The sequence below is a fragment of the Stegodyphus dumicola genome, chromosome 1, assembly GCF_044657685.1.
Source record: "Stegodyphus dumicola isolate Sdum_Otavi_A_Nest chromosome 1, ASM4465768v1".
Lineage (NCBI taxonomy): Eukaryota > Metazoa > Arthropoda > Arachnida > Araneae > Eresidae > Stegodyphus > Stegodyphus dumicola.
In genome coordinates this window covers 274,800,531-274,825,491 of record NC_140768.1, presented here as the reverse complement: position 1 = coordinate 274,825,491, position 24,961 = coordinate 274,800,531, and the positions used below count along the sequence as shown (strand labels likewise).

At 34.5% G+C, this 24,961-nt stretch overlaps 1 protein-coding gene across 2 annotated transcripts in view; it reads left to right on the top strand.

Moving 5' to 3' along the window:
* LOC118188441 (E3 ubiquitin-protein ligase MARCHF8-like) overlaps positions 1–24,961 on the top strand; it is a 195,750-nt gene that overhangs the window by 102,735 nt on the left and 68,054 nt on the right. The gene's annotated exons all lie outside the window — the stretch shown is intronic.

The following is a 24,961-nucleotide window of genomic DNA, read 5'->3' as shown; positions in this document are numbered from 1 at the left end:
TAAAGCTTTTTCATCATAAGAATGATTTGTTTGAGTCATAACAACAACTTCTGTTATTGCTATTTTTTCTTTCTTTTTTCTTTTCTCTGTCCATTAATTCTTTCATTAAAGCCCACTTTTATATCGGATATATCGATTATTTCAGAAAATTTTCTTATATAGTTTTATTTCAAGTATCTGGACTAACTGGGACCACAAACAACTCGGATAATAGAAAATTCCGAATAACTGGTTTATCATTTTCCTATAACTAAATAAGCGAAGACCTACAACTTTCCTATAACTTTGTTTTATATATCTTGTTTTATTTAAGATAAATATAATTTAGATAAAAATTGTAAAATATTCTTATTTTCGTTATATAGAGAACAAAACATATTTGTTTCGAAAAAAATTAAATAATGAAATTTTTTCTTATTGTTCTTATAATCTGATTTTACATAAAAGGAACAAAACAATGATATAAATGTTTATTTACACAGACTAAAATTGACTACTTAATCTTATTTTTGTCACTTGATGAAAGACTATGTAGAACTATCTAAATTAATTACGACCTTAATAAAATACACTTTATATACGTTTGCCAGACGTCCCGGTTTGACCGGTACAATTCCGGTTTTCACACAAAATCGTAATGTCCCGGCCGGTTTACTTCACGTCCTGGTAAAAATTAAATTTTGTTTTATAGATGACCAAAAAGTCCAAAAATAATTAACTGTGAAGGATTATTTAGGATAATTACATTATCATTTATTTCTTTACTGTATGAGAAGTGAAAACTATAGCAGAATAATGATTTGCTAATAAATAATATTGCCATCGTATCGTCTTGTCTCGCCAATTGTGGTGATCCACGTTTTGAAAATGGATTTTGAATCAGTTGAGATTCGTGCATTAACCTAGTGATTCACATTAGAGAGTAAAGAACATCCATGTTACAAAAGTATACTTTTATTTACACAGCGAAAGCGCGCAGCAAACATGCTTAACGAAAGCTCGTTCTCTTAAAATATATTTTCTTAAATATATTTCAATTTATCATAAATTTATTATTACTGTTGTTAAAATAAGTATCGCAGTTAAGACATTGCTTACGCTTCGACGTTAAAAGGAAAAATACTCATTTTGAACTATAGTTTAATTATAGTAATTAGCGTATTTTAAGAATTAGGTTTTTAAATATTGTTTCAGGCTTTATTAAATTGTAAAATTTCCGTTCTTGAAGTTATTTCAATAAATCGTAAGTCCATTGTATTTAAGGAACATATCATTTTTTATTTGTCAAATGCCAGTTACATTGGCCGTTAGGCCATTAAACTCCTTGCTTGCCAATAGCGCTGAAATCTACAAGAAAAATTTGTCAATGCTTCACAATCGTCCAAATGTTCCGCCGTCATTGGCCGTCCACTATTACATAAAACACAAAACGGCGAATCAGCTGGTCCAATGCGAAATAAATGTTTCTGTAGACAGTCATGTCCCATCAATCGTCTAAAAGATGCAACCGCAAGTGTTCTCGGGTGGTCAGGAACAAAAGCTGGATTTTATGAGAGAACACTCCAAGGCTTGCCCTCACAAGCCCGAGTAGCAAAATCTCTAAAAGACTTTTGATATGTTAGAGATGTCAGAAGCTTAATAGAATGGAGGCTTGCACTCGTTTTTGGCTTTTGGAGAACCGTAGCCCGCTTTTTCGGCCATCTCATTCCCATAAATAGCGAAGTGTTAAGGTACCCATTGAAAAGATATCTTGTGGGAAAGTTCTTTTATGACTTCCTGACACTGTTGAACGCATGTGTTCTTACACTCTTGGTAACAGGAGATGGCCTGTATTGCTGAAGTCGAATTAGACAGTACAACAGCCTTCCTGAACGAGCTCTGTCTCAATGATAATTGTTGGAGAGCTACATGAAAGGCTTTCAGTTCTCCATCAAAGTGAGTAAGCCCCTACAGGTATGTAGAAACTGAGAAGCTTGCGAAAAACTCCAGCTCCAGCCCCTTGAATTCTATCGGTCAAAGAGCCATCCGTATATACATGTATCCATTACTCAGCCGGAAAACGTTGCTCAATTGTTTCCAAAGCTATAGTTCTTATTTGCCTTGGACTCATTTCCTTCTTATCAACTTTCATTTCCAGGTCCAACCGCACATCAAGGAAGCTATAATCTAACGGATTTAGCAAAAACAGCAGTGCCGGTTTCAGTGTTCTTAAATGATTGTATTGTTCTAGGCGAGAGACGCACTGCAGAAAGCCATTTTGTGTCTTCAGATTTCAGATTTCGTTCTTTACTATAATCATAATAGCTCCAATGAGGGTTACTTGGTAGACGAATTAGTATCTGGAAAAGGATGAAAGCATTTTTCTGAATCAGGTTTGTCACTGGTTGGTTTGCCGATACCAACTACATTGCCAGAATGGGAGTCGTTTTAACAGCCCCGGTTATAATGCGCAGTGCCTGATTTTGGAGACCTCCAGACGTTATATCACATTTCGCGTAGCCGAGATCAATATCTCGCAGCAATAATGTAATATTGGTCGAATATACATTTGATACGTCGAGTTGAGAGTCTCTATACCACAACCCCATTTAACACCAGCTAAGCGTTTAAGAATAGGTAATCTACGCTCCGCCTTAGCAAATACATGCTTTCTCTAGGTTCGGCGCTTGTTAAAACACATCCAAGATAGGTGGCACCATCCGTCTGCTTCAAAACCGACTTCTCATACATTAGTCTAGGAGTAAAATGTTGTCTGTTGAGAGAGAAAAACTGACAAGTAGTCTTCCCCTGATTAACTCTCATATTATTAGCAGAACACCACTCCTCAAGTCTCTGGAGCGCAGAGTTTAAGATTCGGTTTAAACCATCTTGATCCTTTTTTTTTTTTTTTTTTTTTTTTTTTTTTTTTTTTTTTTTTGAGCTCTGGCCTAAACGACAAGATCATCGGCAAAAAGGGCAGTGTTCACGATTCCATCTGATTCTAAGATGTCGGGTAGGTCGTTAATAAAAATAGACTAGGGCTAATAACTGTGCCCTGAGGCAAACCCGTTTCAACTTGTTTATATTTTGAAGTGCTGATGCCATAACGAATAGCACAAAAACGTTAGGTCAAGAAATGTTTTAACCAAAGGAACATTTTTCCACCAACACCGAATGTTTGAAGTATTTGAACAGCATTTAACCTCCAAACGTTATCATAAGCTGCTTGGAAATCTACGTAAGCAGCCAGTACCGAATTTCGTTCATCAAGTGCATCTTTAATTGACTGGCTTAAGAATACAACTTGTTGACTTCTAAATCCCGCTTGTTTGGAAGATATCAAGCCATTGGTTTCCAAGTACCACTTAAGACGGGAAACAATCATTCTCTCCATTATCTTTCATAACACACTAGTTAAAGCAATTGGTCTATAGCTGTCCAAATCCTGCTGTGGTTTGTTCTTTTTAAGAGTTGGGATCAAGATAGCCTTTTTCCAGGCAGAAGGAGCAGTCGAGTTCCAACTATTATTATAGAGCTTCAGGAGGACATTCAGGGTGTTTTCGCCAAAATTCTTTAAAAATTCAATACAGATTTTGTCTAGGCCTGTATTTGTTTTACATTTCATTTGTCCAATAACTTCCCGCAATTCAGAAATAGTAAAATCACTATTAAAAACCGAAGGTCCGCGAGAGCTAGAAGAAAATTTCTCGATAATTGTTTTTCTAAGGATCTTTTCGCTCTTCTTTAGATCGTTTCTTAAACGCTGTCTTTTGCAATAAAATGTGTTAAAAGCATCCTCAATGAGGTCATCCGTCAGTATTTTGAACCTACTTTCATGGGTCCTCTTCCCTGAACACTTCATTCACAAAATTATAAACCTTTTTTCCGTTCTTTCTGTAATCTATATTAGTAATGAAATCATTAAACCATTTTTTCTTTGCCGCAATAATTTCATTTCTAAGGATGGTTACACTTCTTCTCCATCTTTGGACGTCCTTAGGATTTTTTGTTTGTTCAGCAACATTTCGGGATTCAATGGATATACCCTTTAATTCAGTCAATCTATCATTCCAGAAAGCCTTGAATATTAGTTGTTTAACTCTTGGTATCCGCTTCTTTGGGGTTGTCAAAATTAATTCAGAAAAATAAGAGAATGCCTTCTCGATGCTCGTCTCAGGGTTTAAAAACTTAGGTGGCTGGGAAAAAATAGTCTCAAGTTCCCAGCAAAAGTTTCCCACTTTGCCTTCTTAAAATTCCACCTGTTTCTCACTTCATTTACTAAAGGGTAAGAAGTTTGTAATCCAAAACTGGTCGTGATCATACGATGTCCAGAACCAGGATCATAAATGACTTCCCTTCTTGCACCCCCAGCTAAATCAGCAGTAGCTAAAATCAGATCGGGATTTGTACCATTTCCATTATAATGAATATAAGAAGGAATACCCGTGTTCTGGTAGATTAGTACCAGTCTGGTTGAGTTAATTAGGTCCTCCATTATCCTCCTGAAATGGTTAGAATCGTTATAATTCCAGCGGGAGCTATGAGCATTAAAATCTCCACAAAGGATAGTTTTACGAAAGGAAAGACCCTGGAAACTTAATTTATTATTGCTCGGTGGACTATAACAAGCATAAATAGTGAAATGGGTTTTTGATTCCAAACGTCGATTTGGACCACCTCAGCACCAATATGAGAGGATAAGTCACTGATAATATTGAATTTGGACGTCAAGTTCTTTTTAATAACAACCAAGATTCCACTAGCGATTATTCTTGATTTAGGCAAGAGCTGTAGATATTAGTTATCGCAAGAATAGTATTTCATATCGTCCCTAGACAAATTTGCCTCAAAAATAAGAATCACATCTATTTGTCGATCATTTAATCCATTCATAAGCTGTGTTTTCCTTTCTTGGGAAAAACCACCCGCATTCCATTGGATAATCACTAAGTGCAGTTTGCCCTGAAAAGGACAGTTTGGAGGATCTCTAGGAGCCATCAACAAGCGGCAAAACTTTACCAGATTTAGCATAACCCACGTTGCACCACGAGGGGGCCTGCCACATTACACCCCATTTACACATATCATTGTCAGCATCATCCATTTCGAAATTTTCATCGTACTCACAGATTTTCCGAATTTGTTAGATGAATTTGTTATATTTGATGAATTTGTTATATTCAGTACTTATACTTTGCTTCGTATTTATCACCTTTCTGTCTGATAAATATGTAGTATCGAATACATATAGCTCTTTATATTACTTCAGTATTATTTTGATTTTTTATATTATTTCTCTGAATTTATTTTTGCGTCAAAATTATAATTCTGAAAACATTTTCTAGAATAAATTAATGGTAGCTACTTCTTTGCATTTTTGCCAGCTCAGCTTTCGGGAATTTTCATTGGAATGTCTAGCTTTCGAAAGAAAAGGAAACCCATATTCTTGTACAGTTATATCGATTAAGTCTGTTTTTGCCATTTGTTATCCATCTAGTGGCCACTATCTTTTACGTCATCTTAATATAATGATTGCTAACTGTATATTATTTTAAAACTGGTATTCCGATTCTCTAGCGAATCAAATTAGCTAACGCGAGAAACTGGTTGCATGGGAATGAGAACGGGATAATTAATAAGTAGAATATAAATAAATAAATGCAATTTTAAATTTGTATATGCAACAGGAGACTCGGCCAAAAAATTAAAGTAAATAAATTAATAATATTAATATAAAAAATGAACGAATGTGGATCAGTTATTTCATCGTTTTATATTACAAGATAACTTAAAACTTTGCGCAATAATAAGCAGTAAAGTTAACAAAATAAGCCCATTCATGAAATTAATCAAAAACTTCACTGTACGGAATCTTCGGGTAAAAACATTGTTAACATTCTTAAACATGGTTCAACATTATTAACGTTTTTCAGGTGAGTGGCGTCCATTCCACACACATTTTTTTTATCTTCGTTTGTTCTATTATAAGACACTTACTAGGCGCAATATTTTAACCTTTGCTAAAGTGATAAGAAATTGTTGTTCAATTAAATTGCAGTGAATATTATTTCTCGTTTTGTTTTGATGTAAAATCATTATTCACCAACGTTCCAGTGGAAAGTGTACTTAAATGTCTAGAAATGAGACGTTAAGAACTTCATTTCTCCTCTATTGAAGTTGATGTCTTATTTTCTCTTACTCAGCTCTGTTTCAAACACATTTCGTTTTCGAAAACAAGTATTACAACCAAACTGAGGGATTAGCCATGGGATGCCTTTTAAGTCTTATCCTTGCTTATATCTATGTGCATTATTATGAACCAAAATTATTTGTAGTTTTAAACTTCTGCGTGTAGTTCCGCTACTTTGACGATTCTTTTACCCTGTTTGACTACAATAAAGATTATTTAGGCAAAGTTCTTTCAAAAATGAATTCCGTTGATTCCTCTGTACAGTTCACTTTTCGACTGAGATATCCGATTCTCTTCGTTTCCTCGACATCTTGGTCACACGCAACATATCTAACATCAGTATCACTGTTTACAGTAACCCTTAACCTGTTTGCCTTCTATCGCATTTTAAACCTTGTCTTATATCGAACAGAAGTTAGCTTCATTTTATTCCTTCGTTTTACGTGCACTTTTATTGATCAAGAACTAAATTATTTAAAAGGAATTGTTATAGACATAGGTTATTGACCAAGAAGTTAAAAAATGCTCATCTGTTGGGATTCCTTTCTTTCCATAGATTAGCTATAAGACTGCATATAATTTACAGACATTCAACTTTCGGGTCATTTTTCGTTGTCAATAGTATTTGCAATTCCATATTTAAGAATACCATATCGGATTTGAAATCGTGGTGCATACAGGTGTCTTAAAAGGTCGTTGACAAACTTAATATATTGCTCTGTCATACCAAGATTTGCATAGGAAATTGCAGGTTCGGTTTACTAACTCAGTTCTTTATGGACATTTTATGTAAAGAGTGTTGCCGGATCTGTTGATTGACGATCCAGCAGCTACACCCCAAAACACCTGGTTTCAGCATGATGAGTGCCTGCACATTTTGACAACAGTAAGTGGGAATACCTTGATAAGACATATCTTCATCATTGGATTGGCAGTGGTGGATCAGTCGCATGGCGAACGCGATTCCCCAACCTGACTGCCCTGGATTGATGCTTGTGCGGATACTTGAAGCCCATGGTGTACAAGACGATTGTAACATCGGACATGGATCTTGTCGCCAAGATCGCGGAAGCGTCGGCACGTGTTCCTGTCCAACCTGCCCATTTTGAACGGGTCCGTGAATCCACGCCTCGACTTTGTGAAGCATGCAATTTATCGAATAGAAGGAATTTTGAACTTTTGAAAAACCATGATTAATACCTCTTTCATGAAAAGTCATATTAATACCTCTTTTGACATCCTTTCTCTCTTCTCCTCTACGCTTATATACATTGTCCTTTAGCGGTCGCCGTTCGCATTTTCGGACGCAAGTTCCTATGTAAATCTTGTTTGTCGTGGTTATGACAGATCAACATGTTAAGTTTGGCAAGGCGTTTTTGAGACACCTGTGTATCGGGTTCCTCACCAGGGTTTACATTGGTCAAATTAAGAAAGCCTTAAAATTTTGAAAAGCTAGAAACTTTCTAAAGGTCATATTAGAATTTTTTTTAATGTTTGGAAATTTAGAATGATTTCAAATGCGCCCAGCCTTTCAAAACACTCCGCCAAGCTTTCTTTCTTCGGAGTCGTTTCTCGTTAATTATTGTCAGTCCTCCTATTATAGTCTGTTACTTTAAACTAAGTACTTAAAAGACAGTTGTCAACCCACAATTGAGATTGTCACTTCTGCCGTCATTACCCAGAGCATTTTTTTCTCCACGTCATCTGAGACTTTACTTCAAGTCAACCTCCATTCGAGTGCTTTTCATAAAGTGAAATACACTGAACGGATATGATGAGGGCTGAGGGAATTTAAACGGTCGACCTTTTGTCACCAGTTGTTATTTCCACGATTACGAGTCAGATGGGGAGGCGGAAAATAACTTGAAATAACTATTTTAAAGAAGCAGAATATACAGCCAATATGTTTATTTTGCAAAATCTCGTGACCAAGAGAAAACATTTCGAAAAGAGCACTAACATCGTGTAAGCCAAACATTTCCCTTCCTTATCATGTGTCTTTGCAGTGTGATTGGAAACCCATCCGGCTAGCATCAGGTTTGGAATTTGAATCCTAGCGAAGACATTGCTGGATTTCTTATTTTCTGCTTCAAAAAGCTAAAAAAAAACTCTACAAGTGAAGCTTGAGCTAAAATATGCTGGACGAAAATTCGTCTCCGCCTAAATTTGGCGATTGGGTCTCTACCTCCTAAGTCGCTCTTGAAATGATGGATAATGTAAGAGATGTTTCGCTTTCTTAACGCGTGCCTTTTTGATGTAATTGCAAGGACATCCGGCTAGTAGTAGCGATATCCGGAGTTCGAATCTGGGTGAGGCCATAATTCATATCTCATTCTTCATGGTTCCAAAAAGTTTAAAAAGACTGTACTTTAACTAAAATGTGATGAACGATAATTCATCAGCACATGAATTTAGGAAGAGAGTGTCCACTTTTTCAGTCGCCCTTTAAGTGTTGAGACAATGTAAGAGATTTTTTTTTATCGAGTGCCTCCACGGTGTAACTTGAAGCACAGTTTCGTGGTGTAATGGCTAGTAGTCAAGAGATCCTGAGTTCGAGTTCTGACGAAGGCATCGCAGATTTTTAATATTTCCTGCTCTGAAAAATTACCAATCATGGATCCAACATGTGGATCCTGAACTAAAATATGACAGACGATATTTCTTCTCTAATTTGATTCAGCAGGTGCTCTCCTGCCGAGTCACCCTTTAAGTGGGGAAGAATGTAAGCAATTCCCTCCTTCCTTTTCATGTGCCTTCGCGATATAATTGGAAACACGGCTTGCTAGCAATCGGGAAGTCCAAAGTAGAAATCCCGGCGACGTCGTCACTAAACTTTTTTGATTATTGTCTCGATGAATCTAAATACTTCGCAGAATAACTCCACACAGTGGAGGTCCTGTTTAATTTAAGACAGAGATATATCTTTTCTGCAGTACTCGACAATACTTGTAGTAGAAGTTTCTAAAAAGTAGCATTTCACGTCGCTATAGTTCTCGGAGCGACCTTCGTATTAGCGCGCTATGTCACTTGGCATACAATTCCTCGCTGTCATGTACAGACATTTATTAATTATCGACTTCTGGATCAATATCGCTACAGTATTTTTGTGGTAACAAATTGTTACCTTCGTTTTCTTATGCTGCAAGTACTTCTGTTCTCACGGATTTCAACCACGTTGCGACAACTTCATAATCAAACGCCGATAAAGATTCTATTTCAACTGAGCTGATAATTTCTTAGTATAGCTCAAGTAAAGAATCAGTGGTACTCTGATGACCACTGACAGGGAAATGTTGGAAAACTGTAAACTGAACTCAGTAATTCTTGGATATGAATCATGGGACTATAGAGCACACACAGAGCATTTTTAGTGCGGGAAGAAAACATGATGAGTTTCTGGGTCTTTTCATGTATCACTAATAATTGTATGCTGAATGCTTTTAAATATCCATTTTTTTAAATATCGAAATATTTTCAATAGCAATAAGTACAATAGAACAATTTCATATTAAATAACTCAAAATTAACAAAACTCCAATAACTAATGTAAAACTGCCGAATATTCAAGGTGTTATCAGATTTACAAAATGAAGAGTAAAAAAACTGAAAGCATAGGTAAATATAAAAATATTTCTATTTTTCCGTAATTTTATATATCGAAACTTTTTCCCTCGCCTTCGCCTTGTTTAGCATTTTGATGCTCTTCTACGCAAATAAAAACTATATATATAACTTTATATAAATATCTCCTGATGAGCTCTTTAGATATATTAAATAAATAATTATAAATGTGCTAAATGTAGGTTTTTCTGAATTATAAATATGTAAATACAGTTTTTAGATGACTCAGTTAATTATTTACATCTTTTCAATGAATAAGTCACGCTGTATTCAAATCCCAGTGGTCAAAGTTCAGTAATGGTGAATATAGTGTCAACTCAATTATGCAGCTTCGCTCTTTTCACTTACGTAGTAGCCGAGAATCTATCACTATAATATGATTAAACGTCTGGAGCCAAACATATAATTACACTTTTAGAAGGAAACCTTATAAATGCTTACACTTTTACAACACGGAATACGTTACATAAAAACATTGAAGGAAAATATGCATTTAGCAGCTATTCTTAAATAATATAGAACACTGTCTATTTTATTTCATCTTCTGCTGTTCTACTAGCTGTAAAAATAAACGGATGGGTCAGACAACTTAACTCGCCATTTTCTACATACTTCTATCAGAATGAAGAAGAATCTAAATTAAAAATTCTAGGCAAACATGCCAGCTATAAAAAGTTAATATTCTCTTACTCTTAGAGTGAGGAAAACATATACTTTACCTGGATTTCTAGTACTTAGATTAATTTTATTTTAATAAAGCAACTTATGATAAGGTATTTAATGGCCATGATTTCATGGAGGACTTTGCAAGTAATAGTAGGCTTTTTATAATTCTACATTTGAGATAAGCATTTAATTATCGCGCCCTTAGTCTGTCCAGTCACCAAGACGTAAGCAGAAGAAATGTATGCATACTGCTAATATTTTTTGGCTTTACCCACTCTGCCAATAATCAGTGTTTAGGATTTTCAAAAGAGAAATGTATTATGATACTTCAGAAGCATATATGGTTTAAGATCCGTTATGCAGCCCTCAAACAAACATCAATTTGAATCCTAATCTAGCTAAAGTTGGGTAGCAGACTGTGTGTCCGACGTTCGATATGTCCATTCGTCCATTCCATTTGCCAAGCCTCTTTGACAAGTTGTTTCAGCTTTAGTTTGATTGCTGATTGGGGCCATGGGACGCGGATAAGGTCGCCTCGCTGTTCTATCGCAGCTTGTTTTGCAAGGGTGTCTGCCCTCTCATTGCCCTCGCAGTTGCTGTGACCCCTTGTCCATGTGATGATAAAAGTTTTATTGCTGGATGAGATGATATTTTGAATTTCATGTGCTATTGGAGAGCTGGTAGTTGGAGATTTTATTGCATATATAGACGATTGGCTGTCCGTAATAATATGAATTACGTTGGTACGTGCTTGGAGATAGCTTATGCTGTGTTGGGTTCTTGTAGCAGTCGATCACACTCCTGTAGCAAGGCAATTTTCAGCTCCGGAATGGTTCTCGGAGGGGATGGCGAGAGGAAACGACCCTCTCAAGAGCGTCCCAGAATGCTGTATAGGACTAAGATCAGAAGATGTGGCTGGTAATGCCTACGGCGAAAATCCTCACTTTCCAGGTAACCGTAGACCAGAAACCCTATGCGAACGAGTGCTGTAGTCCTTTAAAAGGAGCCCAGAATAACCTTCGCCCTTGACATGTCCAACATAGGGCTCTAAGATCTCTCCTCAGTACCTCATAGCAGTCAGGAAACTTTTATCAAAGACATACAGGGATGTTCGGCCGTCCAACATCATGCCTGCCGAAACCATTACACTTCCACCCCCATAAAGATCCTTTTCCATGATGAGGAAGGGATAGTATCGTGTTCCAGGACTCTCTCCAAGTATAGGTACGCCAAGAATTAGTGTCCAAGTTCAATCTCATCTCATATGTAAAAATCACGGAGCTTCACTGAAATCTGGCCCAAGACGCATCTCCTCTGCCTGCGCCATGCTAAATGCACTGTCTTGTGTGCTGCAATAACCGAGGAGAAAACAACAGATCTTCTGATATACATCCCTATCTCATGAAGACCTCGAGCAACTATAGACCGTAAAACGCGAGCTTCAGTGGCAGCAATCAGCTCACGTGAGATCTATGAACCTTTAGTAATCCTGTGTCCTCGCGTTGAACGATCGTCATTCGTGGCTATGGATCTTAGTCGACTTTGTCCAGGTTTTCTTGATATGGATCCAGTGTCCTGAAACTGTTTCCATAAGTTGCAGATGATATTGGGCGTTATATGCAGCTCTGCGCATGTGACTGGCGTAATCTACCTAATTTTTCCATCTCATTCCGTTATCCATACGTACGTGGCTAAAACTTTATCTGATACTTTATAAAAATTACCTAACTTTTGCGCGAAACGTGGCGGATATCGTGAAGAAGTACTAGCACTTCAACCGCCGAAAATTACGCGTGCGGCTCATATCCCCTCCACAGTTTGCGCCAAGAATAATTCACTTGCCGAACTTCTTAATGTAGTATATGGCAACTAATTTTCCTTTCCCTTCCAATATGGAGCGGAAAGAAGGCACCTCGTTCCTACCTTTTTACACTGTGCATGAGCGGAAAAAAGTGACATCGTTCCTACTTTCAAAACAGTTTAGCAAAGTGTCTAAACCACATTTCATGTTTTATTGCTTTCGACAAAAATGCCAAATTTCAAAACGCGCCAATATATAAATTCACGTATATCTTCGGAAATAAAAAACTGTAATTTTTTCCAAGTATGCTTGTATGAAATATGTCTACTTTAAGATGATTGTATAAATTTTATAGACTATAATTCAAAAATTTCTTGAAAAATTTATAAAAATTATTTTAAAATACAAATTTTAAAAGTAAATCATATAAAATGGGTGAATTTTATTTGGAATGAACCTGAATTTCGAAATGTTAAAGAAAGAATAAATTAAGTTTAATAAAAAAATGAGAGCTTGATATACTAAACTCAATTAACATTGAGGAGCTAAAATTTTGAGAGCTAATTTTTTAAAAACTACTCGCGCGATTTTTTATAAAACTTGGTAATTTGACGTAACTTGAGTCGTAGAATGGAAATGTGGAAAAAACATTGGTACGTTATTTCAGAAAAAGGCCCGATTCTGTGTCAAAATACCTATCTTAGAACAATGCTGTGTATAAATCTAATACGTATCCTAATTCGTGCTTTCAAGACATGAAAAACGCAAGTTGAATTTCGTTAATCGGCCCAGTAGGACGGGAGATATAGAACTGTCTCACTTTTGTTTTGCGTACTGTACTTTCGTTTTAACTTGGTATATAAGGGTTTTTAAATATGTTTTTCATGTTATTTTTATTTATACCGTTAGTCTTGTAATTGACTTCCCGATTTAGAGGTAAATTAGCACGCTATCAGTTGAATTACGGAAACAGTCTCTTTCTTTCCTGCTTGAGTAGTGTTATATATTTCTAAACGTATCTTATAATGCATAATATTTGAAAAGCAGCCGAAGAAAAAATATTCAAGTATTTGTTCGGGTTCAAACTATGCATTACAGAACAAATTGTAAAGATTTATCGCAAAGATGAATAACGTTTTTAGGAATTGAGGCATGAGATTAAATTGTAACTCAATTTTTCATGTAAATGGCGCTATTATCACACTAAACAGAATGAGAAGAATTAGGATTATACAGCATTTATTTGTTTGCATTTGCAAGCATACTGCAATATTACTAATAATGTAGCAGTTTATATTGAACTTTCAGCTGCACATCACCTTTTGAAGAATACAAATGATGTGCGCGTTTTCTTCACAGAGTTATCTGTCGGTGAAAATGAGAACGAAACTACTCTTTATGTCAAAATAAAAAAAAAAACTGTCTGTGTGGTAAATCTTTGGGTTTGAACCGTAATTTGATATTCCAGTTTCCTGATTTAAAAGGAGATTTTTAAATAGTGCCCATGGTTTATGGGATACTTTGTATTTCAAATATTTGTTTCGGTAGTATTGACTGCAGGCTAAAACTGATCTTAAAAAATTTATATTTTCATTTCTTTTTAGAAATATCATATATTAAACTTCTAAAATATTGTTCTTGTCAAATATTATTATAATTTATTGGTTTGGTTTCTGCAGATCCTCATCAGCTTGCATCTTGGGTTAAGAGAAAAAAGTTAAACTCTCTAGTGGCCATCACTTCCCTATTATTATCATCTCTAAAAGTAGCCAATATTTCCAGGATCTTAAATAAACATTTAATATCTTCTCTGTAAGAAAGCCATCTCCACGAAAAACAGAAAATCTCTAGAACCATGGGCAGGAATTTTGAAAATGGTTTACTGTATTCAAAAATTAATGCCTATCTCAAATTAGTTTAAATTAAAGGTCAGCGTTTTTTGTTTCTATTGATGAAATGAATAAAGAAGCAGAAAAGGAAAAATGCTTCGTACTCTCTGAAAATTCTTCAACTTTTTCGACAATATATCATAACTTCTTTAGTAAACTTCTGTTCAAGTGGCCTAGCAAAGGCCGAGGTGTAAAGTCGCTGAACAGTGGTAGTTCGTTCTGGAGTGGTAGCTGCATTGACGTTTCCTGCACAAAGAAATTCTTGTCCTTAAGCAGATAGCCCCTCCAGTGCTTTGCCTTTATCAGAAACTGAAATAAACTAATCCTTGTAATGTTAGGTAATTTAGAATTGTTTTAAATATAATAGTTTCAGCATTTTTAAATCAATGTATAACTTTCATCATGATAACTTTCTTATTCATCTACTCATTCACCAATACCTAGCTTTCTCTAAAATATTTGCCGTAATCTCTTTTAATGAAAAACCGATTGCTATATGAATAATAACCTTCTCTAACATTTTTCTGAGAACCGAAAGTGTTTTCTTTTCTACTTTCATAAATAATCAAGCATGCCTTTTAATCCATCATATTCTAGTGAGTTGTCATTTACAGGCTAAACCTAAAGAGAAGATTTTTTTGTCCGTCGGTATGTTGTGGATTTTATCGAACTGATACGTGAATAATAAAAAAGTCTGAAGGTGTTATCGACATTTCTATTGTATTCATGAATAGTAAAATGCATGCATATAAATTCTTTTTTCCTGAAGAGAATTTTTACCTGTCGATGGTGACAGCGTTATGGTGGTAAGAGTTATAAGTCGATATTCAGAAATTTATTGTGGTGTTTGTTTTTCTTGTAAAAGAAAACGAGAAGGCTGTTAACTGTAAAATTCAGAGCGCCATGGAAAATATCATCACTGAAGTTTATGCTTCGTAAAATTGCTTTAGGAGATGAACTTAGAAATTTTACATTGAGTGGATTTTTTATTTTATTGCAATTATGTCAATATAAATTTTATTTGCAGCGCAACTATGTGACAGTGTCATAATGTTTTAAATAACCACTCCTTGCTATCTCCCGGTTATCTGTACATTAAATGCCTTGCATTTGTACGTGCTAAATATGATATATAATTGTCTTAGCATTTATACCTGTAAGTCTGATATGTGGCCTAAGCCGCATTGCATAGGTAATATCATATCTTAGTAGTGTATCACAACTAATCCTATTAATATTTGTCTGTATCTGTTGTTATACCGTATATATTTATAATAATGAACTTCAGTTGTCATAGAGACAATGTGACAATGTAATAGTAATAGCCTGTATCTGTTGTTATACTGTATATGTTTATAATCAAGGTACAATAGTATTATTCACTTCCCTATGCTGAGCTAATTAGTGTTGTAAATATGAATGTTGTAATGTCATAATCATTGTCCACTTTCCTCTATCTGTGTTAATTACCGCTAGATATTTGCAATGCAGTAATGTATGTCCTAATGCGCATATATATATGGCGCAGCTTTATGTGAATCTATCATACCATACACGAATATGTCATTGTCTTATGTATATCTACAGGCCAACTGTCCCTTAACCCATAATTTATATGTATTACCAATAAGTATTGTATGTAGTGCACTCCTTAATACCAATGTCAAATATGTATGTAATCTCCCATTATTCTAATAGCCAAACTCTAGATAAAGGTGGACGTGGCGCTGTACCAATTAACCCAATGGTAAAGGGATGCCCACGTCCCCCATCGCATATCGCATATGTTATTGCAATAAAGTTTTTATCTAGAAAATTTTATATTCTGTGCGTTACATCCGTATCTTAATAATGAGTAGTATGGGATATCGAGAAGTCTATTATTTATATTACATTACGACGCTAATATCATAGCATAAACGATACAGATATAGATGGAAAATCGGAAATTGGAAACCAAGACTTTTAACATAAAATCTAACATATCGAAAATATTATTTATATTATAATGTGACGCTAGGTTTATAACATAACAATACAAAAGTAACTGGAAAATCGGAAATCCTGAAATACTTCAAAATAATCCCCATGAAAATCTGCTTTTTTGCACCTGCAAAAAAATAAATCTGCATTTTTTTAAGGTAATGAAAAAACTTCTTAAACTTTTGTATTACTCCTTTATAAAGAACAGAATCAACGTAATTAGTTAGATATAATTTAATCAAATTTTGTTCCAAGATTTTAACTAATTAGTTTTATTGTTTTCAACTTCTGAATAACGAGTTTTCCATTTGTTTTTAAGGACACATTTTGTAGTTTTGAAAAAGTTAATTAATATAAATTATGAAAGTGTATATATATATATGCGCGTGCGTGTGTAAGAAAATAAATATGCGAAAATAAAATTATAACTTTAATTTATAATAAATACTTAAGTCTCCCCTTCAGTTCACGTATTTTGTGTTTCATTAATGAATGTGCTTATAATAGATATCTCTAAAACGCGTAGTTTCAAAAATTAATCCTTATCAAATGATTCTTACTTACTTCAATCAAAACTTTTACTAATCCATTATCAATAAAACGATGTTATACTCTGTTATTATTGTGACTTATCTCATTTTTCTAGCAGTAACATCAGTACAAGCCAACGAAATTCATAGTGGGAAGGAGTGCAAGTTGATGGCAAAACTCTTGAACACCATACAGGGGATAGTATGACTTTGTTCAGTTTTCATGGAGAGCACACCGGAGGACTTTTCCTAGGGTCTTTCCCCCCTCTTTCCTTACCAAGAGGACTTTCGTTTCGTCTCATGTTTAGAGTGCCAATATGCTGAGGAGACACTATATATTTACAAACATCCATGCCTTTTCCGTAATTCGAACCTGGGCCTTTTGTTACAACAATCAGCGTCGCTAACCGCTATCCCGGTTGGGCGGCCGTTATTTTATTCTTCCTTATGTATAAATACTTATACCTAAGGAAATAAATAAAGAGAAATACTGTAACTTTCTTTTTGACTTAATCTTCGTTTTTATCATTATTTCCTCCGTCCAGTTAACATGTAACCCGTTAGTTCTCTTCATCGCCAATTCCTGCATTCTATGTGTGAAATTGTTGAGCATCGGATGCAGCCGTCTTTATGATTATAGTGTTCATTATTAAGCGAAATTATACTTAAAGATGTTAAACATGCAGCATTATCTTTTTTCCCTGAAAGATAATACTTATGTTCTGGATAATTTTGATAGCGGCATTCGCAGGTACCTTACAGGTTTATTGTAACAATTTTAGATGGGAAAAGTGGATAACTGGATGCTTGGTGATTATTTTTATTTAGGTATTAATTCCATTGGAAAATGAATAAAACCAAGAAATATGAGTGTAGTGATAAATGCATCCGATGTTGAACAGTATCACATACAGCTTCATATTGACGCGCTACAACTGGCGATGAATAGAAGTAACAGATTACATACTATCTGGACAGACGAAAGTAAGAAAAGAGAGAAAATTATGCTATTCATGTTAAATTAAAAATAGTGAAATAATTATATTTCTCAGCAATGTGTAAAAATAAGAATAAAACAGTAATAATGTGTATAAAGGAAATTAGAAATAACGAGAATGAAAAGACACATATTTATGTATTGGTTTGAATCCAACATCTTCCTTTTCTAAAACGTTTACCGTCTTATATGCATAAACTTCAATTCAAAAACTATAATCGGGTATATTTTTTATCATTTATATTTCAGATTTTCTCATGTATATTTCTTACTTATGCTTCTCGTATAAACAGGTTCATTATATCAGTGTTTAATAAATTTTAGTTCTGGGTTGTTTTGCTTGCCAACGCCTCGTTTGAAAATGTCTTCATAAATCTAGGTTTGTATAATTAATTTAATGGTTAATTTTCATATGGGCTGTTAATAAGTATGTTTGTGTGTAAGTGTGACTGAACAATTTCCAATCCTATATGCACTCATAATGTTTAAATGGCATTCTTGAACACATTTATTAAAAAGAAAGATTTTTTTTTTATTTTGACATGAGATTCGTTCATCTTAATATAGTCCAACAAATCTTTAACTCTTTCGTGACAGCTCGTTGGCTTCAAGCATATCTCTAGATAATCTTTCTTGGTTTCAACATGTTTATTCACTAGATTAGTGCAATTGATCCTTTCTACTAATCTTGTTTATCTGAAATCCCTTACGTGATGTTATTTGATACGAACAATTTCTTTTTCCATTAATCCTTATTTAAGCTGCTTGTGTGAATCAAAACTTATTATAAAATCTTAAGTTTGATATGAACTAGAGATACTTAGCCTTAGAGAATGACGAAATCAGGTGCTAATGTAATCGAAATGTTTATGTTAGCATTACGATGGCTTTAAATCTGAAAGGCATAAATTCGCTGTTTTTTCTCGCATTTTGTACATAGTTCTACTCAGTCTCAAACGTTTTACTTATTTCAGTGCTCCAGTCTTACGAATGTACTTCATGTAAATTGCGATGTGGTTCTGCACGCTGGGCCAGTATTCCAGAGGTCCGTGGTTCGATTGCTCATTTTTCATCTCTCCGGCTTTTCCAATTAACCTAATGCCTCTACAATATCATTTCACTAAAAGTAATTTGATTTTTACGAATAATGGCTTTTCATTAGGAACCAAAATTGTCCAAGTATTATTTTCTCAAAGATATAAATTTTATTCATTTATCAAAATTATCGCTTCAAAATTTATTAAATTTTTAACTTTTTATTAGGTTTTGGAAGTCTAGAAGATTTTTAAATATTCTTGGAGTGCTTTATGATAACAAATTAATATTTTCATTTTCATATTTTAGCCAAATAACGCTTTGAATTTCCTAGTTGGAAAGATAAAGGGATTTGTCTTAAGTGAGCTGCATCATTGGCTAAACCTTTATAACCAGCTTGTAGCGTTGCGCGCCTCCAACTTGCACGCAACCAAGAGGTGACTGTGAAAACTGGATAAAAGACAGAGTCTTGTTAAGGGTTTAAGTCCCTTTTTATTCAACGTAATAAATTACAAGTGCGTGCTCTTGACGCTCACAAACTGCGCCAACTCGGCGGTCAAATAAAAATAATAACCTGAAAAGAAACTAAAGACAAGACTCTAACTACGAGGCTCTCTAAAAGTAACTAACTCACCGCGTTTTACAATACCGCTGCTAATTCAGCAAACTTGAAGATCACTTGAACGATTAACACTACTTCCAGGCAAGCACACAGGCCGAAACGCGGGGTTCTTCAATTTCTGGCCAACTACCGCCGCGCTCGTGAAGTAAGAATATCCCACCTCGAACTCGTTTCCTTTCTATTTAAATCAGAATACTTCCGCTGATAATTTGAATCCTTGCGCGTTCTACTAAAATTTACATACTCTGGCATTGGCAGTTCCAGGGGAAAGTAAGGCTTGACAGAAAAGATAGTTTAAACTTAAAATAAATGTTAGTTAAAATAAATATAATCCCTACAAGCTAAAAGGTCATTTCCACAGAATATTGCAAGATCCAATTTTAGGCAAACTTTATTCTTTTCCTTCAACTGCTACTGTTTAAGAAAGTCAAAATTTATTTACGATAGATAGAATATGTGCGGATTATAAGTACAATATCCTGTGTTCTTCCACAAAAGGACATAGTTGATGAATTAAATGATAATAAGATAAATGTTTTTGTTTTCTTTAACATCCTATATGTTATTTCGAAATAATGTAAATCAAATAAGAGACATGCGGGGGACAACATAAGAGATAATCAATTCATATGTGCAGAGTCCCATAGGTCACAGTGTGCAAGTTTTTACAAGGTGTGAGACAGCTCTGACATTGCAGAAGAAAGAATTCGTTCAGTTACAGCTTCAAGTTACATTATAAGAATCATAATTTCACTACCAGTGTCAAAGGCATTTAGCGATCTTCACTGTCACCAAAGCCTCTCGACTTCAGCAAGCTGAAAAACCAATGATCCTATTTTTTCCTCTGATATCGTTTCAACTATAACGAACCAGATGACATCAAATACAACCGAAAAGTTAAAGTGGTTGACTTATTCAATCTGCAAACTCTCTTAGACAAGCAAGAACTCAGAATGCTCTTAAACTCTCGACTAGAAAGACTCATGCCACTAGAAAGATCTTCACATAATGAGGACATTAACTGACAATAACCATTTCTATGCCTTCAACGTTATTATGTGTTGTAATACAATTTCTCATAGATTTAGTATATTAAATGAATTTGGAACATGATGGGGGTGAGCTCTTTTGATGGTGCGACTTCAGACATATTTGCCATACGTAATGTGAATATGGGTTTGATTGCTATTTAATATTCTGTCGTAAAATCTATCATATAAAGTACATTTTTAGCCTCAAAATAGCGCAGCAAGATCTGAAAAAGAAAATTCTCAGATATATAGAGTTATATTTTTATTTGTATTTAAATCCATGCTGATCTTCTAAAATTAGCATCTGGTTTCGAATCTGTTCTGTTTTCCGCTCAGATTTAAAGGATTTCTTCCTTAGCCTAAAGTGGTTACGCCTTCCTGCCTCTATTTCTTCTGTTTTGCAGCAGAACATGCTCTAATCATGTTAAAATCCTTCAGTAAAGGCCAACTATAATAATTATGTAGACCAATTTATCAATGCATTTGTATTTGATTTCGCCGATTGCACTTAACGGTGAAATCTAAAAAGCAATTTTGGGCAGCAGTGAGTTATAACAAATTGAAACCTTTGCTTGCTTTCGTAATTCTTCATCTGCATGGAAGGAACTATCTTATCTCTCCGTGCCTGCTGTTGTGAAATAAGTAATCAGCAATTGCTTCTTGTGATGCAAATGATTAGCAAGTGATTGGCATTTAGAGATCCATATCTTGAATTCCAGAGAGAAAGAAATTGGATTTTTATATTTCCTTCTCGGAAATTTCTAATTAATAGTTTTAACGCCAACCATTTGGTGAAACAATATTGATATAACAAACATTTGGTACACGAAAAACATTTGGCGGACAATAACTCGTCAGTACCCGGATTTGGTTACCTGGGTCTCGTGCCTCTCTTCTTTCGTCTCTTCATGGGAGAAAAGTGTGAAAAATTACTGTATTTCCATGTAAGTGCTGCTGTGGTAAAAATGGTCAGTATGTGAGCTAAAATTAGGAGATCCATGATTTGAGCCACGGCGAGACCATAGCTGATTTTTATAATCACAATGTTCAATATGGTATTTGAAAAACATATTGCTGCAAATTATACAACTAATTTAAAGTTTTTGAAGTGCATATAATTATTGTACTGTGTTATATATTAGAAATGTTTAGGTTGTTGTTGATTAATGCTCACTTGTCTGACCTATAGTCAGCCCAAACCCACGAAATTCTTCTCGGCAAGGAATGCAAAATACGCCTGTCGTTGGCAACCGCCTTGAGGATCTTACAGGTGACAGTGCGATTTAGCTCAGTTCCGCCCCCAATTTTGATGGACAGCAAGTATCCCGGGGGAGCGGGTCCGAGGTTCGCCCACCACTCGTCCTCTACAATGAACCTCTCGAGAGGACTTTCGGCTGGTCGCATATTTAGAATGACCCAATGCCGCTCGGATACTATACATTTACAAACATCCACGCCTTCTCCGGCATTCGAAACCAGGCCCTTCGGCTTGGCATTCAGCGACGCTAACCACTATAATGGTTGGGCAGCCAATGTTTAGGTAATTTGAAGTCTGTAATCTAAACATATTTCGTTTACATCGTAATATTTGTCTTTTATGGTAATTTAGTAAAAATTAACCGTGTCTTTACAGCCTTTTGAAATATTTCAATAATTTGGATGGTTTTTACCAAGTCATCAATTAAATCATTTTTGTATGACTGAAATTATTTTATTTGAATAAATATTACTTTAGGATGTTAGTTGCTCCAAAGTACGCAAACTGATACGCAGTAATATATCTAAAGAAAATTCACTCGCAAATAGCTACTTATAGTGTTTAAATATTCACAAGAACTCTAAGAACATCCTTTTAGGAACCTTTTCTGTAAGACAATTTTGTGATTTTTCCGTTATAGGACAACAAGCACCAAACAAATTTCTTCAGAAATATATATGCGCTTTTTGACTCTTCCAGGAAGAAAATCTGCTTTTATAAACAACTCATGTCTACTAGGGTAAAGATTTTCTAAACATAAGAAAAATATCTCGTAGGCTAATTATTCCAATAAATAGAGAACTAAATAGAATGAATGACATACTTTAAAAATCTTTCGATAATAGTGTCTTTGAAAACAAAAGTATTGGTATAAGCTTCTTCTTCAAATTCCGCTAACGATTATAAGAAATAAAAACAATGCATTTAATTTAATGATGGCCAGAGAGCAACGTTTGCGCATATATCATTGTGCAAAATATAGTTTAGTGTATGTTGCCCTAAAGCGGAAACGTTTCTAGTGTTTCTTTACGAATATTTTGTTTGAACACTTGTGTCAAAGATTTGATATCAAAGTTCTATACGAATGTGATAAAAATCGCTATTCATAAATCACATAAACATTTTTTTCATTCTAATAGCTATGCATAGTACTGAATATCATAATCTACAATCAGTGCTGTAAATTATACAGAAGGGGTTTTGTTATTGATTCCCCGTTGAATTGAGATGAAAATATTGGAAATATTAACAGGGCTGAGAAGAAGCATTTATACTTTATTTGTATGTTTCTCAAGAAAGAAATAACGGAATCTGTTTTCTAATAAAGCATAAAAGGAACGGGCTTGTGTTACATGAATCGAATCGGGTCACTAAGATCCTGTCCTTGACAGAAAAATCGATTCAAAACCCTCACGGCCTATCCTTTTCTTTATGTCTGACTGTAAAAATAGGTTATTAAGTATCTTTACTCCCCCTAGTCCGTCACCTAAGAAAACGCTGCATCAAGATATTGTATTTATTTTTAGTATCCTTTGGCAATTTACTTAGCTTTCAATCTCAAGAGATTAAAAAGATAAATATGTAAATCTGGTCTACTAAGCATTTTAACCATCGTATTTAAGATATGGAACACGTTATTTCGTGGCCTTGGGTTGATTAATCCAGTGGGGGAGTGCTAATATTATGTTTGCCTACTCGTATGCGGTTGTATTAAATTATTTGCGTACTTTGAATGATTTTAATGCTTTAATGACTTAATTTTTATCTTGCACTCATTCGGTTTGTAGAGTTGATTGTTATATTAATCTTAAAATTTCCCTTTTTTATAAACTTTTATTTGTAGTTATAAAATAAATTTATATACTACTATTATATCAACTGATTACTCCCACCTACATAGTGTTATTGACGGGTGTTAGGAGTAAATATCTGTCTCATTTCACAACTTTCACAGACACTTAATAATAAAAAAACATAAGTAAGCCTCCCAACTGGGATAGTGATTAGCGACGCTGACTACCATGCCGAAGGGACCGGGTTCGAATCCCGGCAAATGTATGGATGTTTATAAATGTATAGTGTCTGTGCCGCATGAGGGGCACTCTAAATATGCAATGAATGGAAAGTCCTCTCGAACAGAGGAAAAGGGGAAGGAGGCCTTCGGACCCTCCCCTCCCCGGTTGCTCTCCATCAAAATTGAGGGTGGAACTAAGTAAAGTCGTACCATCACCTGTATGGTGTTCAAGGTTCTAGCCAACGACAGGCGCAACCTTGCATTCCTTGCCACGATGAATTTCAAGAGCTTCTTCTGATGTTACTGTCAGACAACTGAGATAAATCACAGCAACAAACGTAAAGAAATCATAAATCTCATCCATTCCCTTCAAATAAATACACTTCTTCATTTATTTATTTGTCTATTTTCAGTTACAATGCAAATTAGACTGATTATTTAAGCTGGGATTGTTAGATTCTAAGACAGAGCGTGCTTTTCCCTGTGTGCACGCACGTTGCGTTTCTCCCAGTTCTGATAGCCTGAATTTGTCGGCTTTGCATTATTTGCTGCTGATATTTGAATATACAATTCATATTCTGCTGCTGATATTTGAATATAAAATTTATATTCTGCTGCTGATATTTGAATATAAAATTTATATTCTGCTGCTGATATTTGAATATACAATTCATATTCTGCTGCTGATATTTGAATATACAATTCATATTCTGCTGCTGATATTTGAATATAAAATTCATATTCTGCTGCTGATATTTGAATATAAAATTTATATTCTGCTGCTGATATTTGAATATACAATTCATATTCTGCTGCTGATATTTGAATATACAATTCATATTCTGCTGCTGATATTTGAATATAAAATTCATATTCTGCTGCTGATATTTGAATATACAATTCATATTCTGCTGCTGATATTTGAATATAAAATTCATATTCTGCTGCTGATATTTGAATATAAAATTTATATTCTGCTGCTGATATTTGAATATACAATTCATATTCTGCTGCTGATATTTGAATATAAAATTCATATTCTGCTGCTGATATTTGAATATACAATTCATATTCTGCTGCTGATATTTGAATATAAAATTCATATTCTGCTGCTGATATTTGAATATAAAATTTATATTCTGCTGCTGATATTTGAATATACAATTCATATTCTGCTGCTGATATTTGAATATAAAATTCATATTCTGCTGCTGATATTTGAATATACAATTCATATTCTGCTGCTGATATTTGAATATAAAATTCATATTCTGCTGCTGATATTTGAATATAAAATTTATATTCTGCTGCTGATATTTGAATATACAATTCATATTCTGCTGCT